The 19,406-nt window shown below is 42.9% G+C and overlaps 1 long non-coding RNA gene across 1 annotated transcript in view; it reads left to right on the forward strand.

Annotated features, from left to right (window-relative positions):
• Positions 1-3,390: 3,390 nt before the first annotated feature.
• LOC134760355 (uncharacterized) overlaps positions 3,391-19,406 on the forward strand; it is a 36,321-nt gene continuing 20,305 nt past the window's right edge. Inside the window, exon 1 of the long non-coding RNA XR_010137683.1 lies at positions 3,391-3,487. This is a non-coding gene — a long non-coding RNA (uncharacterized LOC134760355). The remainder of the gene's footprint in view (positions 3,488-19,406) is intronic.

Below are 19,406 nucleotides of genomic sequence, written 5' to 3' on the forward strand. Positions count from 1 at the left end.
TGATGAAATGTGACAGCTGATGAAATGTGACCGCTGATGGACCTGGGTGGGAATTTCTCTGTGATGCTGACTAAAAAGCATGGTGGCTGGGTCATAAAATACACACTTAATTTGAATAAGTGCCACCCAGTGGCTCTCCACAAAGCCTGCACTAGTCCATTCTACTAGAAATTGTTCACATTTAACTGGAAACTGGGTCTTGGAGATGTTAAGTAACTTGCTCAAGCTCACATAAGGAGTAAAAGTGAATTAGGACATCAAGGACCCAAATCCAGGCCTTGTAACTTCAGGGCCATTTTATTTTCCAGGGCGTCACCCTCTAAGTCTCTGGATCATAATATTGAGCACTAATAAAAAGATTTCTTGAGGCTTTTGTTATTTGCATAATGAATTTCAGAAATGGCTTACTGGTGCTACTGGCAAGTTGCAGGCAGAAGAAAGAATGAAAGCGAATGGGCATCTCATGTTCTATTCTCTGATTCAACCTGTTTTGGGTCCCTTTTGATTGCTTTACCACAGTTGCTATTACATTATTTTGGGAAGTATTTGAAAAAGAAGAGGAAGTGCTGGATATCTGAACTCCTTTCCTCCAGTCTGCCATGGGCCAAAATGTAGTACCACAATGCCTGTCTGACTAGAAAGTAAAAGAGGAGTCATAGAATCAGACAGTGTTATAACCAGAATGGGCCGTACAGACTGTTTAGTCTAATCCTCCCATTTTATAGATGAGAAAATGGGGGCCCAGAGAGAGGAAGACATTTGCCTGAGGTCACACAGCTGGAAGGAGAGCAGGATGGGCACCCAGGCTTTCTGAAAACCAGTCCCTTTGATGCAGCTGAACCCCCACATTGGGGCTCAGCTCAAGAGGGTTCTTAGCTTTGCTCAGGAAGGAATTCAAGAGTGAGCCGACAGTTAAAGCAAGTTTTTACAGCAATAGTGTACAGCAAAATGGCTGCTCCACAGACAGAGCAGGGCCATCCCACAGGCAGAGTAGCACTTATGCATTGCTGGCTAGCTCTATTTATAGCTGTTCCTAATTATATGCTAAATAAGCGGTGGGTTATTCACAGATTTTCTAGAAAAGGTGTGGGGAATTTCCAGAACTGATGGTTCCTCCCTTTTTAAACCATGTAAGATAACTTCTGGGTTTTGCCATGACATCAACTGTCATGGTGCTGGTGGGAGTGTTTTACAGCATGCAAATATATTATAATTCCTAGTCCTAACTGCTTTTGGCTGGTTCCTTTGCTACATCCTGTTTTGATCAGCAGTGTCATGAAAACAAGTCCTGTTCATCTCCTACCTCTCCTTGCCCTTTCCACTTCTCTGCACACAGCAACTTTCACCTGCGTACCCAGGAATCCACACTTTAAGTCTCAACAACCTGAGGTGTTGTTGAGAAAAAACTACAAACAGTGGTGTGCTGGCAAATCTTTAACAATCACCTGGGGTGGGGTGGGGTGTGGGTAAACAAGCCTTATTTGTAGCATATGGCCAATTTCAAGCTGCCAAAGTGCTGCCACTGAATGTGAAGTAGTGGGAGCAGGGCAGCAGAGGGCCACCAATCAGAGGCATTTCCACCAAACAGATGCAATTGGCATAAGTAACTGCAAGGGCACGGACAACAGCAAGGTCTGCTAAAATGATTAGGAAGTGATGAGTTTTGAGTGTTTATTACTTTTGGTTTTAGTGTAACTTATTTGTAAGCTTACATAATTTAATGTCTAATAAGGGCAATGTTTAACAATCACTCATAAAATTCCTGAAAATTGAACTGATACGGTTTGGCTGTGTCCAAACCAAAACTCATCTCAAATTGTCATCTGAATTATAATCTCCAGGTGTTGGGGGAGGGATCTGGTGGGAGGTGATTGGATCAGGGAGGGGGATTTCCCCCATGATGTTCTCGTGATTGTGAATGAGTTCTCACGAGATCTGATGGTTTTATAAGTGGTGGTTTCCCCTGTTCTCTCGCTCTCTGTCCTGCTGCCTTGTGAAGAAGGTGCTTGCTTCTCCTTTGCCTTGTGCCATAATTGTAAGTTTCCTGAGGCCTCCCCAACCATGCAGAACTGTGAGTCAATTAAGCCTCTTTTCTTTAAAAATTACCCAGTCTTGAACAATTCTTTATAGAAGTGTGAAAACAGACTAATACATGAACACTCAGCTCTCCTGAGCTTATGTGAGTCAGCCCCAACACAACATTGGCTGTAAAGGAATGAAGCCAGCTTCTCGGTGTAGCAACCCACCTTCCTAGTTTATAAACTTGTCCTGATTCTTCTTCATACTCTTTGGTGGAAACATAAAATATGAATACAGTGGAAAAAAGGGGCAAAAGATAAATGAGTTATTCTGGAGATAAACTTTCTGTGTAGTGGAAGTCTTAGCTCTGTAAGCTCCGAAACTATGACGGTTTTAACTTTTATTGATGAACTTTGAAAAGAATTGGGTTGCATTCTTTCCTACCTCATTACACGTGAGACATTATGGCTTATTACTTTTTTATGAACAACCCAGGGCATGTTGAAGTGTACAAATCTATTTTCCCTTGGAATAAATGACCTCAAACTGCTGGGCTGTTGGGGCCTTTGGACTTGCTTTTTAGAGTTTTTTTTTCTTGTTCACTTTCCAGAAGCTCTGACTTCTTTTTACTGTCAGTGTGTCTGTCTCTATCTTCTCCTTCCTCTTTCTAATTGACTAGAGAACCAGACTTATTAGAAACATTTAAAAATGTCAGTAATCTGTTGCAATACAGGCCTATTGAGAAAAACATGTAAATTTTAGTGCACGGATCTTGCGATATTTATTTTGGATGCTCAGATACCTTTTGCAATAACTTCTGGTTTTTGTAGAATTTCTGGAGAGGTGATATTACTAGATTACTATGTTTCAGATCAGTGAGTATTGCTACAGTAATATTGTTATTGTTATATATAAGTATATACTATATCATCATGCATGAATTCCATTATAAGAGGAAAATTCATCTCTGGGCCAGGAAATATGTCATGTAAAAAGTGGAGCAGTCCTGGCCTGTATTTTTAGGGACCCAGTAACACTACTGGAACATGAAGTGGTCCATATGGTGAACTTTGCAAAATACAGTAAGACTTAAATGGTCAAGTTTGGGACATGCCTCCTTGCTCTAAAAATGGTGGTGCTTCGTCTCCTTAAACACAGACACAGGCAATGGATGGGGAAGGGAGATCCAGTGATTGAGACTTTTCCCCTGCTGGAGGCAGGGAGGTCCCTCCACACATCTGCCCATCCTGGGAGTGCTGCTTGCCGGGGCTGAGAAAGGAAGTAGATTGCACCTGGCAACCTGGCTCCGCCCTTCTCTGTGACATTGGGACCACCAGAAAGGTCCTTGGTATGATTTGGATTTGTGTCCCTGCCCATATTGAATTGTAATCCCCAGTGTTGGAGGAGGAGACTTGTGGGAGTTGATTAGATCATGGGGGTGGATTTCTGCCTTGCTGTTCCTGTGATAGTGAGTGACTTCTCATAGATCTGGTTGTTTGAAAGTGTGTAGCACCTCCGCTTTCTCTTTCTTCCTCCTGCTCCAGCCATGTTAGACTTGCCTGCTTCCCTTTCACCTCCCACCATGATTGAAAGTTTCCTGAGGCCGCCTCCCCAAGCCATGCAGCCTTGCAGAACTATACAGCCTACAGAACTGTGAGCCAATTAAACCTATTTTCTTTATAAATTACTCAGTCTCTGGTATTTCTTTATAGCAGTGTGAGAACGGACTAATACAACCCCCTACCCTTGTTTCACCAGCCCGGTCATTCCTTTGCATATAACTGAGAAAGAGACGTTAGGGCATTGTCCAACTGATTTCAAAGCAGTGGTTTTCCATGCCTCTGTTGTCTTCTCCGGCTGCAGGAAAGCAGCCTCAGTGCTGATGGAGGAATCAGCCTCTTCCATGCAGAAAAAGGACTCCCCACTGTATTTCCAATATCTCCTTCATAAATTCACCTCTCATTTCTTTGGAGCCTTCAAGCTTTTGGGAATTCTCGGGTCTAGTGAGGGAGGCCTCATTACACTTCCTTAAGGAATTTCCTTAAGCCCTTATTAACTCCTTGAGGAGACTCATGTGATGGGCTGTGGCACAGAAGCCAGGTCCAGGGTTAAGGTGGTCTAAGGGGAGCAATTGCCAGGAGGTGAGAAGCACAAAGACAAACTTTCTTTCCTGTCCTGGCCCCGGGCTGTATGCTGTTGATATCATTTGGGTAACTTCTATGAAGTCTCTGAGCTGGGATCACCCTATATGAGGCAGCAGGGAGCCCAGTAGCAAGGGTTTGCTCCCCTACGACACCCTTCATGAGCCTAATTAACAAGTTGGGTCCTTTCCAGCTCCTTCTGGCAGTTCCAGCGGGGCTGGGCTCCACTGGGGGTGGGCAGACAGTCTTACTTTAAGCAGGGTATTGATCCTCACGTGGTCCTGGTGCCCCTCTTGGGAGAGCACTCTTATGTTTTAAGTGCATGCAGTTACTCTCTTGACTGGCTTGTAAACAGGTTTTAATGGGGCTATTAGTGTAAAAGGACAGGAAACTTTCAAAAACAGGCTCTTAAATATTCATGAGGATGTTAAATCTGGTGCTTAATCACCAGTGTTTGCACACAGCTAACGGGGAGGGAGGACAGCTAACAGGCTGCCTTCACTCTGAACAATTGACAGGGCATTAATAAACGCTCTTACAGCCATGATTAATGGCCCAGAGAATAGGACTTTTTTTTTTCTTTTTTTTTTTAAACAAAAGGAGCCTCTGTCCTTTGGGGACTCCTGTTCTTGGGGGAGTGTCCATGTGGGGATGGGATTCAGGGGAACATGGAGGCTGGACAGAACAAAGTCCCTTCATAGTCAGCTGGACTCCCCTTCTGACTGTCCATTTCCTGGAGCATGGCTTCCACAGGGGAAACTTTTAAACTTAAGCAGAGGCTCTCAGGAGAATTCCCTACCTGGAGTATCCTTAACTCAACCTTGAGAAGGCCCACGAGGGAGTCATATGGCTTGGTGAGCTGTGACCAGCTGCTTCCTCAGAACCTGCCTCACATCCTTTCAGACTTGAGTTAAATGCAGGTGAAGATGGTTGACTATGGCCCAGGGGTCCCTTGCAATCAGCCCCACCTCTGCTCACCTTTCTGAGAGTGCATTTTAATTTCTGTAGAGGCATCTTTTTCTAACTTGTCTCTGTGACATTTAATATAGAACCCCTATTGGAAAGTGAGTGGGGGGACTGCTTTTTAACTGGTAAGTGATCTGTACTGTTAAGCTTCTGGAATGGACCTTGGAGATTTTCTAGGCCAGTCCCCACTCTTTCCAGATGAGGAAACTGAGGCACAGAGAGGTAAAGCAACTTGTCCAAGGTCAAGTACTGAGGGAGTGGCAGAGTTAGCACTGGACACCGGATACCCTGAGTCCTGGTCCACAAACTCTTTTCATGGTACCCCTGTACCAGTGTGATGTGACTTTTCCAGGTAGAGCCAGGGAACACCCCACTGACTTCCTTCAGAAGTGGTACAGGCTTGAAAGCCTGCTCAGTCCCAAGCATGGCAAGATTGTGCTAATAGAACCAAAGCCAGGTTAAGCACAGAGTCCTGGGAAACATCTGTTTCTGTGTGGTGGGAAACCCCAGCCTCATTATCAGAGACCAACTCAAATTCAAACCTGTTTCCTCCCCACAAGTACCAGTTGGGATTTTCAGTTGACAAGTTCCATTTACAAATGAAATCAAGGCGACCTCCCCTGCATAAAGTAAAATCTATAAAAGCTGTCTTCATGGAGCTGGAAAAACCCTACTGTGTTTTATAATGGTAGATCAGGGCAAAGAAGTCGGTGTCTTCCACAATACCCTTCTCAGCCTCCAGCCCTTACTGCCCGCATCCCACATGCTTCTATCAAGCCTTTCCTGTGTGCAAGCCACCGAATTACAGGTTGTGGTGGGGAGGGATGCCATGAAGATGTATAGCAAGTGTCACTATCCCCAAGGTACTCTTCCTCCAGCTAGCAATTTGACCTTAGGGCTGTGTCAGAAAACCAAATGCAGTATCTGTCTGAGTATTTTTGCAAATATCACTTTAATTATCTCATACTACTGCTCAAGAATTCAGTGGTTCCCACTACATCTGGGTCCCGCCCAGACAGGCTGTCCTCTGCACAGCCAGGTTGCTTCCCCTTAAAACCAAACATATCTTTTCTTTTGAATCAGTGGAGAAGGGCACAGTCTACAGACAAGATGGATATGATTCTTAATCATGGGTTTGTTCAGAAACTCAGTGCAACTTTTTTTCTTTATGGAATGCCAACCAGAAATGAAAAATCAGCCTCTTGCTAAACAGTTTGCGTTAATGACTTCCATCAGAGCCAATCTATTGATTTTTTTTTTAAACAAAACTCCACTTGTCTCTTTCATCTGGATATATAGCTGGTAGGTATTGTTGGTAAAGCAACCAATGTGAGAAATAGTTTCCTCTTCAAAATTAGAATGAATGTATTTTGACAGTTTTTACCAATAATTGTTTCAATGTTTGGTACAAATGCTGAGCACAGATGAAACTTAAACCACAGTAGAATTGGACTATTTTCTCGATGGAAGGTTGACTGTCAGTTGTATGAAGTATAAGGATGGATTCTATGTCTTGTTATGTTACTAAACTGATACCAAATGTTAGACAATGTAACATTGATTTCACAGAACGCAACTTTGAATTGACATTGTGCCTCTTATAGCAAAGTCTTCTATTATATAACATTGTTTTTGGCTGGTTTGTTTAATCAGTCAAACCTAGTAGGATTCAGCATGGTTCACTGAAAACACTTGTCTAGGATATAGGAAATTTAGTGCTACTCCTAGTAGTCCCATTAAATTATTGTACCCATCTTCCTCACCTGTAAAATGGGTATAGAAAAAGGGACACATCAATCTGTTGTTTCAAGTGAAGTAATGCGTTTATCTACTGCTGTTTCCATTTGATATCTCCCAGGCATCTTAAAATGAAACTTTCCCATATTGAACATAGAATCTCCCCCTGCGAACCTAGTCCTTCTCTAGCATTCTCAGGTCAGTCATGGCATCACAAACTACTCAGGTGCTTATGCTGGAAACTGGAATCATCCCCCAACCCATTGTAGTGAATCAATAACACATTCTATTCTGTCTTTTAAGTAACTCTCAAATCTATTCCCTCCACTGAGCAGCCTAGTCCAAGCCATTTCATCTCTTGCCCGAATGACGACAGTTACCTTCTTACTCTTCCTGCCACACCCACCATTGTCTCCTCTAGTTTGTGTACCATCCCCACCCCACACAGCAGCCAGAGCTATTTTAAAATGTAAAGCCACTTGCATCCCTCTCTTAATTATGGCTGTCTATTGGCTGTCTCAGACTGGGTACATGGCTCATCAGGCCATGACAGTCTTGTCCCTACCTTCCCCTTCGGTCTCAATTTCACCCCAGTCCATTCCAGCCACACCACCCTCTTCTGTTCCTTCCATGCTGCTTTTAAGACCCAGAGCCTTCACACAGACACTTCCTCTGTGGGAGGCTCATTCATCCCGCCATTGCCTGGATGACTAATCTTTCGGACTTCAGGAGAGATACCAAATGCTAAGAGGAGACTTCTTTCCTTTCACTTTCATTTTCCAGTAGCATGGATTCTTCTCATCACTATATTCTGTAGCATTTGTTGAAACTGTATTTCAAATATTTAGTTGTGTAATTATTTGGACTGTAAGCTCCACGAGGTCAAAAACTGACTGCTTTGTTTACCCCTGTACTCTCAGTGCCTTGACAAAGTGCTTGTCACATAGTAGAAAGATAACAGGATGGCACATACATGAATGAATGATTAAACACCCAATGCCAGTACAAATCCAAGTTATTTTCATGCTTGTGTCCATGGGACACCAAATTAAGTGGAGAGATAAGATGTATCTAATGAGCTGGAAGTTGTGGGGTGGTAAGAAACTCGTGTTGAACTAGTTTAAATATTAAAGGGGAAGTTTATTAGTCCCTGTAGCCTAACTATAGGAAGGGCAGGGCTGGAGTTGGCTACAGGTGCTCCAAAGATGGCAGCCAATTTCTCTCTGCCTTTTATAATCTGTCTCTGACCCTCTCATTCTTGCTTGCCTTCACTCTTTAATGCAGAGAGATTTCTCCATGAGGTAGAAAAAGAAAAAGTGTGCATACAGAGCCCCAGATTCACAACTTTCTAGTCTTTCTTGCCAGGAAAACCTTCAGGATGAATTCTGATTGACTCTTCTTTGGGCCACAGTCTCATTGCTGGTCACTGTGTCTGCTGTTCCCACTTGGCCAGGGGGATAGAGCCATCACTAGTCAATCCCAAAGCTTCGGAGGCTAGAGTCTATTATCAGAGGGGTAGGGTGGCATCTGGAGTTGGGGAAAAGTCCCAGGAAGTTAAAGACAGTGGCCACCATAAAGTATGAATTCTGCAGGAACAGAGACCAGGTAATATGGGTTGCAATGTTCATAGATTGAGCTTGATTTTTCTGGCTCCTGATATAGCTTAGGTTCATCAGAAAACTCGGAGCAGAGGCAGATTTACCTGCTCATAGAGTGGGCAACCAGCCTCTTGAAATTCTATGAAAGGAGTCATTCTTTGGGGGTTAGAATGAGAGTCCTCAATGATTAATTACAATTCAGGGACCCATACAGAGTCAGTCTTATAATTTATGGTGCCAGTAGCAACCAGCTCTAGTCCAAATATTGTTCTCTCCTATTTTTGGGAAATTAGCAGTGGAGATTATAGACATGAAAAGGCAATGGGGATCCTTCCTGATGGCAGTTGAATTAATATGTGAGGTGAGGAGTTTGAAATATTCCCACCAATCCTCCATAGCCTGATTAAATGCTCTTCTTTCCCCCCACAAGGACTAATAAAGTCCTATTCATAGAACTCTTATGAGAATTCAGTGAGCTAATACACATGAAGCCCTTAGAATGGCACTGTACACTCTAAGCACTCAGTAAGTTTTAGTATTATCATCATGGTAAGACAAGAGGGAGACTATGAACACAGTGGCTACCAAAAAAAGATGTCACAACCTCTTCTGACCTGGGTCTGCATACATATTTCACTTGACACATGAAACCTTTCCTTTAAGAACTTGCTTGGGAACCACACTATGGGAATTTCTAGTCCAAAACCACTGTGCTGGGGCGGGGTTATCTAGGTATGACCATTTTCACCTGAGTTCCTATAACAGCTTTGCAAAATTTAGATTGTGATTGTAATGTTCTGTGCTGAATGCTCACTGCTAGAGCCTATGAAAGAGGGTTTTCCCCAGTCTCCTCCTGAGAGATTCTGAGTCATAGGTCAGGGTGAGTGTCCCAGAAATGTGGACGTGTAACCCCATCTTCAGTGGGTCTCCTCTCCTGCAAGTGGTTCCAGGGACCATGGTTTGAGAAACACTGGCCCAGAGGAAGGAGAAGTAGGGAAGAGGTGAGATGAGGAAAATGAGCAGTGCTTATTCTGTAGCTGGGTTCACAGAGATAGGAAGCCACTCAATTACTTTTCAAAGTCCCAAAGTGTCCCAAGCCAGGAAGAGGGCTCCACAATGTTTCCTTCATGGGTCAGCCAGGTGTTCTCCCTTTGGGGTGAGTGCCACACAGGTGTGAGGTGCTTACCATGCCTACTAGTCCACTCAGCCTATGGCCATGGGTGCCAGTGACAAAGTCACAGCTCTGCTAAGCCCCAAACTAAGTACCTAATCACTGTTGCACAGCTGATTAGAAAGAAGGGCTCGTGAGGAGTGGAGGCCAGAAGTCCCATGGAAGGAATGTCTTTGTGAGCATCATGGTGGATGCTGCCCTTGGTTCCTTGTTCCTGCACATGAAGAAATTTCCAGGAACGTTCATGAATAGATTTTGAATGGTCATATGCAATCCCAAAGACCCTGCCCTTTGGACAGGAGTTGGTGTGTATTAAGGCAGCCTGTCAGGAACATGCATTACCAACTCTTATGCTTTTGTATTAAGCATTATGTTTCATCTTTACAGTCAGATTAATGGAGATTAGTGATTCCACTTAAGAGTTTAAACATCGTGCTGACCCAAATTGTTGGAGCCATCATAACATGGGGCTGTATGTTCAAGGACTGGACCAGCTGGTAATCGAGTGGGGGAGGGGGAGGTCTATATATTTTGCAAAATGATTTCATTGTTCTGTGTAAGAAAGCTGGGGTGTCTCTTTATACATAATGCATATGTGGTCCTCCCCTGACTTTCTGCACACTTAAATGCCCATCAGGCCAGTCTGATGATGTTCCTTTGCTAAGAGGACACTTAATAATCAACGGTCACTCATGTTTGGCTTCTGTGGGTGGAGCCCAGTCCCTGAAGTCTCCAATGGTTTCATTAATGTATTTTATCCGTTCGAAGGATAAAAATAAATCTCTCAAAAGCTCTTAGAAACCTGCCATCCTGGATGTAGGAGGAAAAAAGAGGGTGGCTGTTAATTAATAAACTTAAACCGTCTCCGCAGGAGTACACAGCTGTGATCCAGAGAACATAGGAAGCAAGCCCAGCCTTCCTGTCAGTTCTGAGTTACTTTTTATTCATTGGACAGACATAGTAACTCTGCGCCTATTATAAAGAAATCAGATGCAAATTTTGCTTTCAAGTGAAGTGTCTTGTTTTCTCAGCAAGCATACTCAGGGCAGGTAAAATATCCTTTTACATATTCTCAAAAGGGAAGAACTTGGAAACAGTCAAAGCCTACTTGGAACCAAATCTGGTGAATAAGATGTGTGATCAAGCTGGGGAAGGGCATGTTAGGCCAGAGACAAGGTAATGAGACTGTTTCTTGGTGTGGCCAGCCAGACCCAAACACTGGCTTTGTCACAGAGATTTACAGTTCCTAAGTGCTTTCATCTGCACTGTCTCATACTATTATGACAATAATCCTTGAGAGAGGCAGGGCCGGCATTTTCACAAAATTATAAGTCAAGCCACGACTCAAAATAGGTGAGCCACACTTTGCTGAAGTGAAAGTTCTGGGACACTGTAGCAGATTACTTCTTCAGAAGCCCTGGCCACTAGTCAGCAGGGTGCTTTTGGAGCAATTCCTTTCCTTTGCAGAACTTGTTTTCTCATAATGTGAAAGTGAAGGTGAATCATTTTTTCCCAATCTAATTCTATAATTCTATGAAATCTAGTCTACACCAGTATGTCCAGGACCTCTCCATAAACATAAGCAGAGTGGCCATTAGGAGCATGTGGATGGGGCTTCATCTTCTGCTTTGCCGACAGCACAAGCTCAGGTTGAAAATGGGCTCTGCTGCACAGCCCATGGTGGAATCCAACAGGACCACACCAGTGACCAGCAAATCTGCACGCTTACCCATGTGCCTGCACCCATCCTCCTCCAGTGGAAGACACATCCAACCCATCAAAATGAGCGCAACTCAGCCCCCTGATTTTCAGGGCCTCATTCATTTGTTCCCCACTGCCCATCTCCCTCTTTCTGCACACCCTCACATTCTCCTCTCCCTCTACTGGTTCCTTCTCACCCACAAGTGAAAACCCTGCTCAAGTCTCTGCCATTTCTTTTATTAAAAAAAAAAAAATAGAAAGTGGAGATGAATAAAACAATGTGTCCAACACCAGAATGAAGTTTTAATATTTGCTAATCTTTATTTTTATTTGTTCTGTCCTTAACACCCCCACCCATTCACCTTCCTTTCTTCCTCCCCAGAGACAGGCAAACATTGAATTTGGCATATATCCTTCAAGTCCATGGTTTCATACTTTTATTATATACATGTAAATAATATATGGTATGGTCTTGTGTGCTTTTGGACCAATCGACGAAAATGTTTTCCTACTATTTGTGTCATTTATTATTAATATCTTTGGACTTGTTTCTGTTACTCTAATGCCCTCTGGTATCTCTTGTTGCTAATGAGAAGTCTGCTCTTAATCTAATTGTCATTTCTTTTTCAGTAATCACTTTTTGTTTTCTGATAGCTTTTAAGAGTTCTTCTTTTTCCTTGATGGTTTGTAGATTAGCTACAATGTATATAGTGAATGAATTTGTTTTTACTTATCCTGCTTGGTATTTACTTATCTGAAGGCCAATATCTTTCTTCAACCAGGGAGACATTGTAAACCACTATCTCTTTGAACATTTTTCCCTTCACCATTAATTATCTGTGTTTGGAACTCCTCTTTTTTCACACTAAAATTATCTTTATTGTTTTATGTTGGGTGAATACCTTAGTGCAACTTTTCAGTTCACTAATTCTTTATTTGATGGTGTCCTGTTTAGAATTATCCTGATTCTAATTTCAGTGACTGTCTTTTTTCTCCAGCACTGCTTCTTGATATTTGTGTTTCATAATCTATTTTTAACAGCTTTACTGAGATATAATTCACATACCATGCGATCCACTCATTTAAGGTGCATAATTCAATGGATATTGGTATAATACATAATTTTTTTTATTATTATTATACTTTAGGTTTTATGGTACATGTGCGCAATGTGCAGGTTAGTTACATATGTATACATGTGCCATGCCGGTGCGCTGCATCCACTAACTCGTCATCTAGCACTAGGTATATCTCCCAATGCTATCCCTCCCCCCTCCCCCCACCCCGCAACAGTCCCCGAAGTGTGATGTTCCCCTTCCTGTGTCCATGTGTTCTCATTGTTCAGTTCCCACCTATGAGTGAGAATATGCGGTGTTTGGTTTTTTGTTCTTGCGATAGTTTACTGAGAATGATTTCCAATTTCATCCATGTCCCTACAAAGGACATGAACTCATCATTTTTTATGGCTGCATAGTATTCCATGGTGTATATGTGCCACATTTTCTTAATCCAGTCTATTATTGTTGGACATTTGGGTTGGTTCCAAGTCTTTGCTATTGTGAATAATGCCACAATAAACATACGTGTGCATGTGTCTTTATAGCAGCATGATTTATAGTCCTTTGGGTATATACCCAGTAATGGGATGGCTGGGTCAAATGGAATTGCTAGTTCTAGATCCCTGAGGAATCGCCACACTGTCTTCCACAATAGTTGAACTAGTTTACAGTCCCACCAACAGCGTAAAAGTGTTCCTATTTCTCCACATCCTCTCCAGCACCTGTTGTTTCCTGACTTTTTAATGATTGCCATTCTAAGTGGTGTGAGATGGTATCTCATTGTGGTTTTGATTTGCATTTCTCTGATGGCCAGTGATGGTGAGCATTTTTTCATGTGTTTTTTGGCTGCATAAATGTCTTCTTTTGAGAAGTGTCTGTTCATGTCCTTCGCCCACTTTTTGATGGGGTTGTTTGTTTTTTACTTGTCAATTTGTTTGAGTTCATTGTAGATTCTGGATATTAGCCCTTTGTCAGATGAGTAGGTTGCGAAAATTTTCTCCCATTTTGTAGGTTGCCTGTTCACTCTGATGGTAGTTTCTTTTTCTGTGCAGAAGCTCTTTAGTTTAATTAGATCCCATTTGTCAATTTTGGCTTTTGTTGTCATTGCTTTTGGTGTTTTAGACATGAAGTCCTTGCCCATGCCTATGTCCTGAATGGTAATGCCTAGGTTTTCTTCTAGGGTTTTTATGGTTTTAGGTCTAACGTTTAAGTCTTTAATCCATCTTGAATTGATTTTTGTATAAGGTGTAAGGAAGGGATCCAGCTTCAGCTTTCTCCATATGGCTAGCCAGTTTTCCCAGCACCATTTATTAAATAGGGAATCCTTTCCCCATTTCTTGTTTTTCTCAGGTTTGTCAAAGATCAGATAGTTGTAGATATGTGGTGTTATTTCTGAGGGCTCTGTTCTGTTCCATTGATCTATATCTCTGTTTTGGTACCAGTACCATGCTGTTTTGGTTACTGTAGCCTTGTAGTATAGTTTGAAGTCAGGTAGTGTGATGCCTCCAGCTTTGTTCTTTTGGCTTAGGATTGACTTGGCGATGCGGGCTCTTTTTTGGTTCCATATGAACTTTAAAGTAGTTTTTTCCAATTCTGTGAAGAAAGTCATTGGTAGCTTGATGGGGATGGCATTGAATCTGTAAATTACCTTGGGCAGTATGGCCATTTTCACAATATTGATTCTTCCTACCCATGAGCATAGAATGTTCTTCCATTTGTTTGTATCCTCTTTTATTTCCTTGAGCAGTGGTTTGTAGTTCTCCTTGAAGAGGTCCTTCACATCCCTTGTAAGTTGGATTCCTAGGTATTTTATTCTCTTTGAAGCAATTGTGAATGGGAGTTCACTCATGATTTGGTTCTCTGTTTGTCTGTTATTGGTGCATAAGAATGCTTGTGATTTTTGTACATTGATTTTGTATCCTGAGACTTTGCTGAAGTTACTTATCAGCTTAAGGAGATTTTGGGCTGAGACAATGGGGTTTTCTAGATATACAATCATGTCGTCTGCAAACAGGGACAATTTGACTTCCTCTTTTCCTAATTGAATACCCTTTATTTCCTTCTCCTGCCTAATTGCCCTGGCCAGAACTTCCAACACTATGTTGAATAGAAGTGGTGAGAGAGGGCATCCCTGTCTTGTGCCAGTTTTCAAAGGGAATGCTTCCAGTTTTTGCCCATTCAGTATGATATTGGCTGTGGGTTTGTCATAGATAGCTCTAATTATTTTGAGATACGTCCCATCAATACCTAATTTATTGAGAGTTTTTAGCATGAAGGGTTGTTGAATTTTGTCAAAGGCCTTTTCTGCATCTACTGAGATAATCATATGGTTTTTGTCTTTGGTTCTGTTTATATGCTGGATTACATTTATTGATTTGCATATATTGAACCAGCCTTGCATCCCAGGGATGAAGCCCACTTGATCATGGTGGATAAGCTTTTCGATGTGCTGCTGGATTCGGTTTGCCAGTATTTTATTGAGGATTTTTGCATCAATGTTCATCAAGGATATTGGTCTAAAATTCTCTTTTTTGGTTGTCTCTGCCAGGCTTTGGTATCAGGATGATGCTGGCCTCATAAAATGAGTAGGGAGGATTCCCTCTTTTTCTATTGATTGGAATAGTTTCAGAAGGAATGGTACCAGTTCCTCCTTGTACCTCTGGTAGAATTCGGCTGTGAACCCATCTGGTCCTGGACTTTTTTTGGTTGGTAAGCTATTGATTATTGCCACAATTTCAGCTCCTGTTATTGGTCTATTCAGAGATTCAACTTCTTCCTGGTTTAGTCTTGGGTGGGTGTATGTGTTGAGGAATTTATCCATTTCTTCTAGATTTTCTAGTTTATTTGCGTAGAGGTGTTTGTAGTATTCTCTGATGGTAGTTCGTATTTCTGTGGGATCAGTGGTGATATCCCCTTTATCATTTTTTATTGCATCTATTTGATTCTTCTCTCTTTTTTTCTTTATTAATCTTGCTAGCGGTCTACCAATTTTGTTGATCCTTTCAAAAAACCAGCTCCTGGATTCATTAATTTTTTGAAGGGGTTTTTGTGTCTCTATTTCCTTCAGTTCTGCTCTGATTTTAGTTATTTCTTGCCTTCTGCTAGCTTTTGAATGTGTTTGCTCTTGCTTTTCTAGTTCTTTTAATTGTGATGTTAGGGTGTCAATTTTGGATCTTTCCTGCTTTCTCTCATGGGCATTTAGTGCTATATAAATTTCCCTCTACACACTGCTTTGAATGCATCCCAGAGATTCTGGTATGTTGTGTCTTGGTTCTCATTGGTTTCAAAGAACATCTTTATTTCTGCCTTCATTTCGTTATGTACCCAGTAGTCATTCAGGAGCAGGTTGTTCAGTTTCCATGTAGTTGAGCAGTTTTGAGGAGATTCTTAATCCTGAGTTCTAGCTTGATTGCACTGTGATCTGAGAGATAGTTTGTTATAATTTCTGTTCTTTTACATTTACTGAGGAGAGCTTTACTTCCAAGTATGTGGTCAATTTTGGAATAGGTGTGGTGTGGTGCTGAAAAAAATGTATATTCTGTTGATTTGGGGTGGAGAGTTCTGTAGATGTCTATTAGGTCCGCTTGGTGCAGAGCTGAGTTCAATTCCTGGGTATCCTTGTTGACTTTCTGTCTCGTTGATCTGTCTAATGTTGACAGTGGGGTGTTAAAGTCTCCCATTATTAATGTGTGGGAGTCTAAGTCTCTTTGTAGGTCACTCAGGACTTGCTTTATGAATCTGAGTGCTCCTGTATTGGGTGCATATATATTTAGGATAGTTAGCTCTTCTTGTTGAATTAATCCCTTTACCATTATGTAATGGCCTTCTTTGTCTCTTTTTATCTTTGTTGGTTTAAAGTCTGTTTTATGAGAGATTAGAATTGCAACCTCTGCCTTTTTTTGTTTTCCATTTGCTTGGTAGATCTTCCTCCATCCTTTTATTTTGAGCCTATGTGTGTCTCTGCACGTGAGATGGGTTTCCTGAATACAGCACACTGATGGGTGTTGACTCTTTATCCAATTTGCCAGTCTGTGTCTTTTAATTGGAGCATTTAGTCCATTTACGTTTAAAGTTAATATTGTTATGTGTGAATTTGATCCTGTCATTATGATGTTAGCTGGTTATTTTGCTCGTTAGTTGATGCAGTCTCTTCCTAGTCTCGAAGGTCTTTACATTTTGGCATGATTTTGCAGTGGCTGGTACCGGTTGTGCCTTTCCATGTTTAGCGCTTCCTTCAGGAGCTCTTTTAGGGCAGGCCTGGTGGTGACAAAATGTCTCAGCATTTGCTTGTCTGTAAAGTATTTTATTTCTCCTTCACTTATAAAGCTTAGTTTGGCTGGATATGAAATTCTGGGTTGAAAATTCTTTTCTTTAAGAATGTTGAATATTGGCCCCCACTCTCTTCTGGCTTGTAGGGTTTCTGCCGAGAGATCCGCTGTTAGTCTGATGGGCTTCCCTTTGAGGGTAACCCGACCTTTCTCTCTGGCTGCCCTTAACATTTTTTCCTTCATGTCAACTTTGGTGAATCTGACAATTATGTGTCTTGGAGTTGCTCTTCTTGAGGAGTATCTGTGTGGCGTTCTCTGTATTTCCTGAATCTGAATGTTGGCCTGCCTTGCTAGATTGGGGAAGTTCTCCTGGATAATATCCTGCAGAGTGTTTTCCAACTTGGTTCCATTCTCTCCGTCACTTTCAGGTACACCAATCAGACATAGATTCGGTCTTTTCACATAGTCCCACATTTCTTGGAGGCTTTGCTCATTTCTTTTTATTCTTTTTTCTCTAAACTTCCCTTCTCACTTCATTTAATTCATTTCATCTTCCATTGCTGATACCCTTTCTTCCATTTGATCGCATCGGCTCCTGAGGCTTCTGCATTCTTCACGTGGTTCTCGAGCCTTGGTTTTCAGCTCCATCAGCTCCGTTAAGCACTTCTCTGTATTGGTTATTCTAGTTATACATTCTTCTAAATTTTTTTCAAAGTTTTCAACTTCTTTGCCTTTGGTTTGAATATCCTCCCGTAGCTCGGGGTAATTTGATCGTCTGAAGCCTTCTTCTCTCAGCTCGTGAAAGTCATTCTCCGTCCAGCTTTGTTCCGTTGCTGGTGAGGAACTGCGTTCCTTTGGAGGAGGAGAGGCACTCTGCTTTTTAGAGTTTCCAGTTTTTCTGCTCTGTTTTTTCCCCATCTTTGTGGTTTTATCTACTTTTGGTCTTTGATGATGGTGATGTACAGATGGGTTTTTGGTGTAGATGTCCTTTCTGTTTGTTAGTTTTCCTTCTAACAGACAGGACCCTCAGCTGCAGGTCTGTTGGAGTACCCAGCTGGCCGGCCGTGTGAGGTGTCAGTCTGCCCCTGCTGGGGGGTGCCTCCCAGTTAGGCTGCTCGGGGGTCAGGGGTCAGGGACCCACTTAAGGAGGCAGTCTGCCCATTCTCAGATCTCCAGCTGCATGCTGGGAGATCCATTGCTCTCCTCAAAGCTGTCAGACAGGGACATTTAAGTCTGCAGAGGTTACTGCTGTCTTTTTGTTTGTCTGTGCCCTGCCCCCAGAGGTGGAGCCTACAGAGGCAGGCAGGCCTCCTTGAGCTGTGGTGGGCTCCACCCAGTTCAAGCTTCCCGGCTGCTTTGTTTACCTAAGTGAGCCTGGGCAATGGCAGTCGCCCCTCCCCCAGCCTCGCTGCCGCCTTGCAGTTTGATCTCAGACTGCTGTGCTAGCAATCAGTGAGACTCCGTGGGCGTAGGACCCTCTGAGCCAGGTGCAGGCTATAATCTCCTGGTGCACCGTTTCCTAAGCCCGTCGGAAAAGCACAGTATTCGGGTGGGAGTGGCCTGATTTTCCAGGTGCCATCTGTCACCCCTGGAAAGGGAACTCCCTGACCCCTTGCGCTTCCCGAGTGAGGCAATGCCTCGCCCCTGCTTCTGCTGGCACATGGTGCGCTCACCCACTGACCTGCACCCACTGTCTGGCACTCCCTAGTGAGATGAACATGGTACCTCAGATGGAAATGCAGAAATCACCCGTCTTCTGCGTCGCTCATGCTGGGAGCTGTAGACCGGAACTGTTCCTATTCGGCCATCTTGGTTCCTCCCTGTAATACATAATTTTTTTAAAATGCGGTAAAATATGCGTAGCACAAAAATTTCCCTTGTAGGGGTGACAGGAAGTAAAGAGTTGGGGGGCAAGAGCATGCCAACATTTAAAAAGAGGATTCAGGGCTATGCCTTTCCCTGAAGGAAAGGTTGGGTCAAATCCCAGAAGATGGTGGAGTTAGCTATGGAGATCCCAAAAAATAAGACCATGGGCAGAAGAATGTGTGGGACAGCGATTTTCCACTTTGAGCACCATTGGTATCCCATGAAGGGCTATGTAAACACAGGGATGTTGATGCCGCTGGTTCTGGATGAGCTTTGGAAACCACTGGGCAGAAGAAAGGCTCAGAGTCTGCCTCACATCTTCCAGAAACTCTCAGGAGGTCACTGTGGCTGGAGTCAACAGTGCAAGGAGAGAAATGGAGGTTGAGAGGCTCCTGGTGGCCAGGCCCTGCAGGGCTGGGTAAATGTTGGTCCATGGAGGAGGCAGTGTAAAGTTTTTGGTGGTTGACAGGATATTCTGTGGGTTCCAAGGGCTCTTTTTGGTGTCTGTTGGTAGCCAGACTGTTGCCAGACTGTTGGGAACATGGATCTTTTAGGAGGCAATGATGGATGGTGGTGATTTGAACTGAGGAGGTCTCAGTGAGATGGTGAGTGGTCAGATTCTAGGTCTGGAAGTTGAACCCAAAGGAGTCCCCACAAGAACAAATGCAGGGTGTAGTTGTATTAGTTTGCTAGAGCTGCCATAACAAAATACCACAGACTGAGTGGCTTACACAATATAAATTAATTTTCTTATAGTTCTGGAGGCTAGAAGTCTAAGGTCAGGGTTGGTTTCTCCTGAGGCCTTTCTTTCTCCTTGGCTTGTGGACAGCCATCTTCTTCGTGTGTCCTCATGTGCTCATCTCTGTGTGCGTGTCAGTGTC

This window comes from Pongo abelii, chromosome 17, assembly GCF_028885655.2.
Source record: "Pongo abelii isolate AG06213 chromosome 17, NHGRI_mPonAbe1-v2.0_pri, whole genome shotgun sequence".
Classification (NCBI taxonomy): domain Eukaryota; kingdom Metazoa; phylum Chordata; class Mammalia; order Primates; family Hominidae; genus Pongo; species Pongo abelii.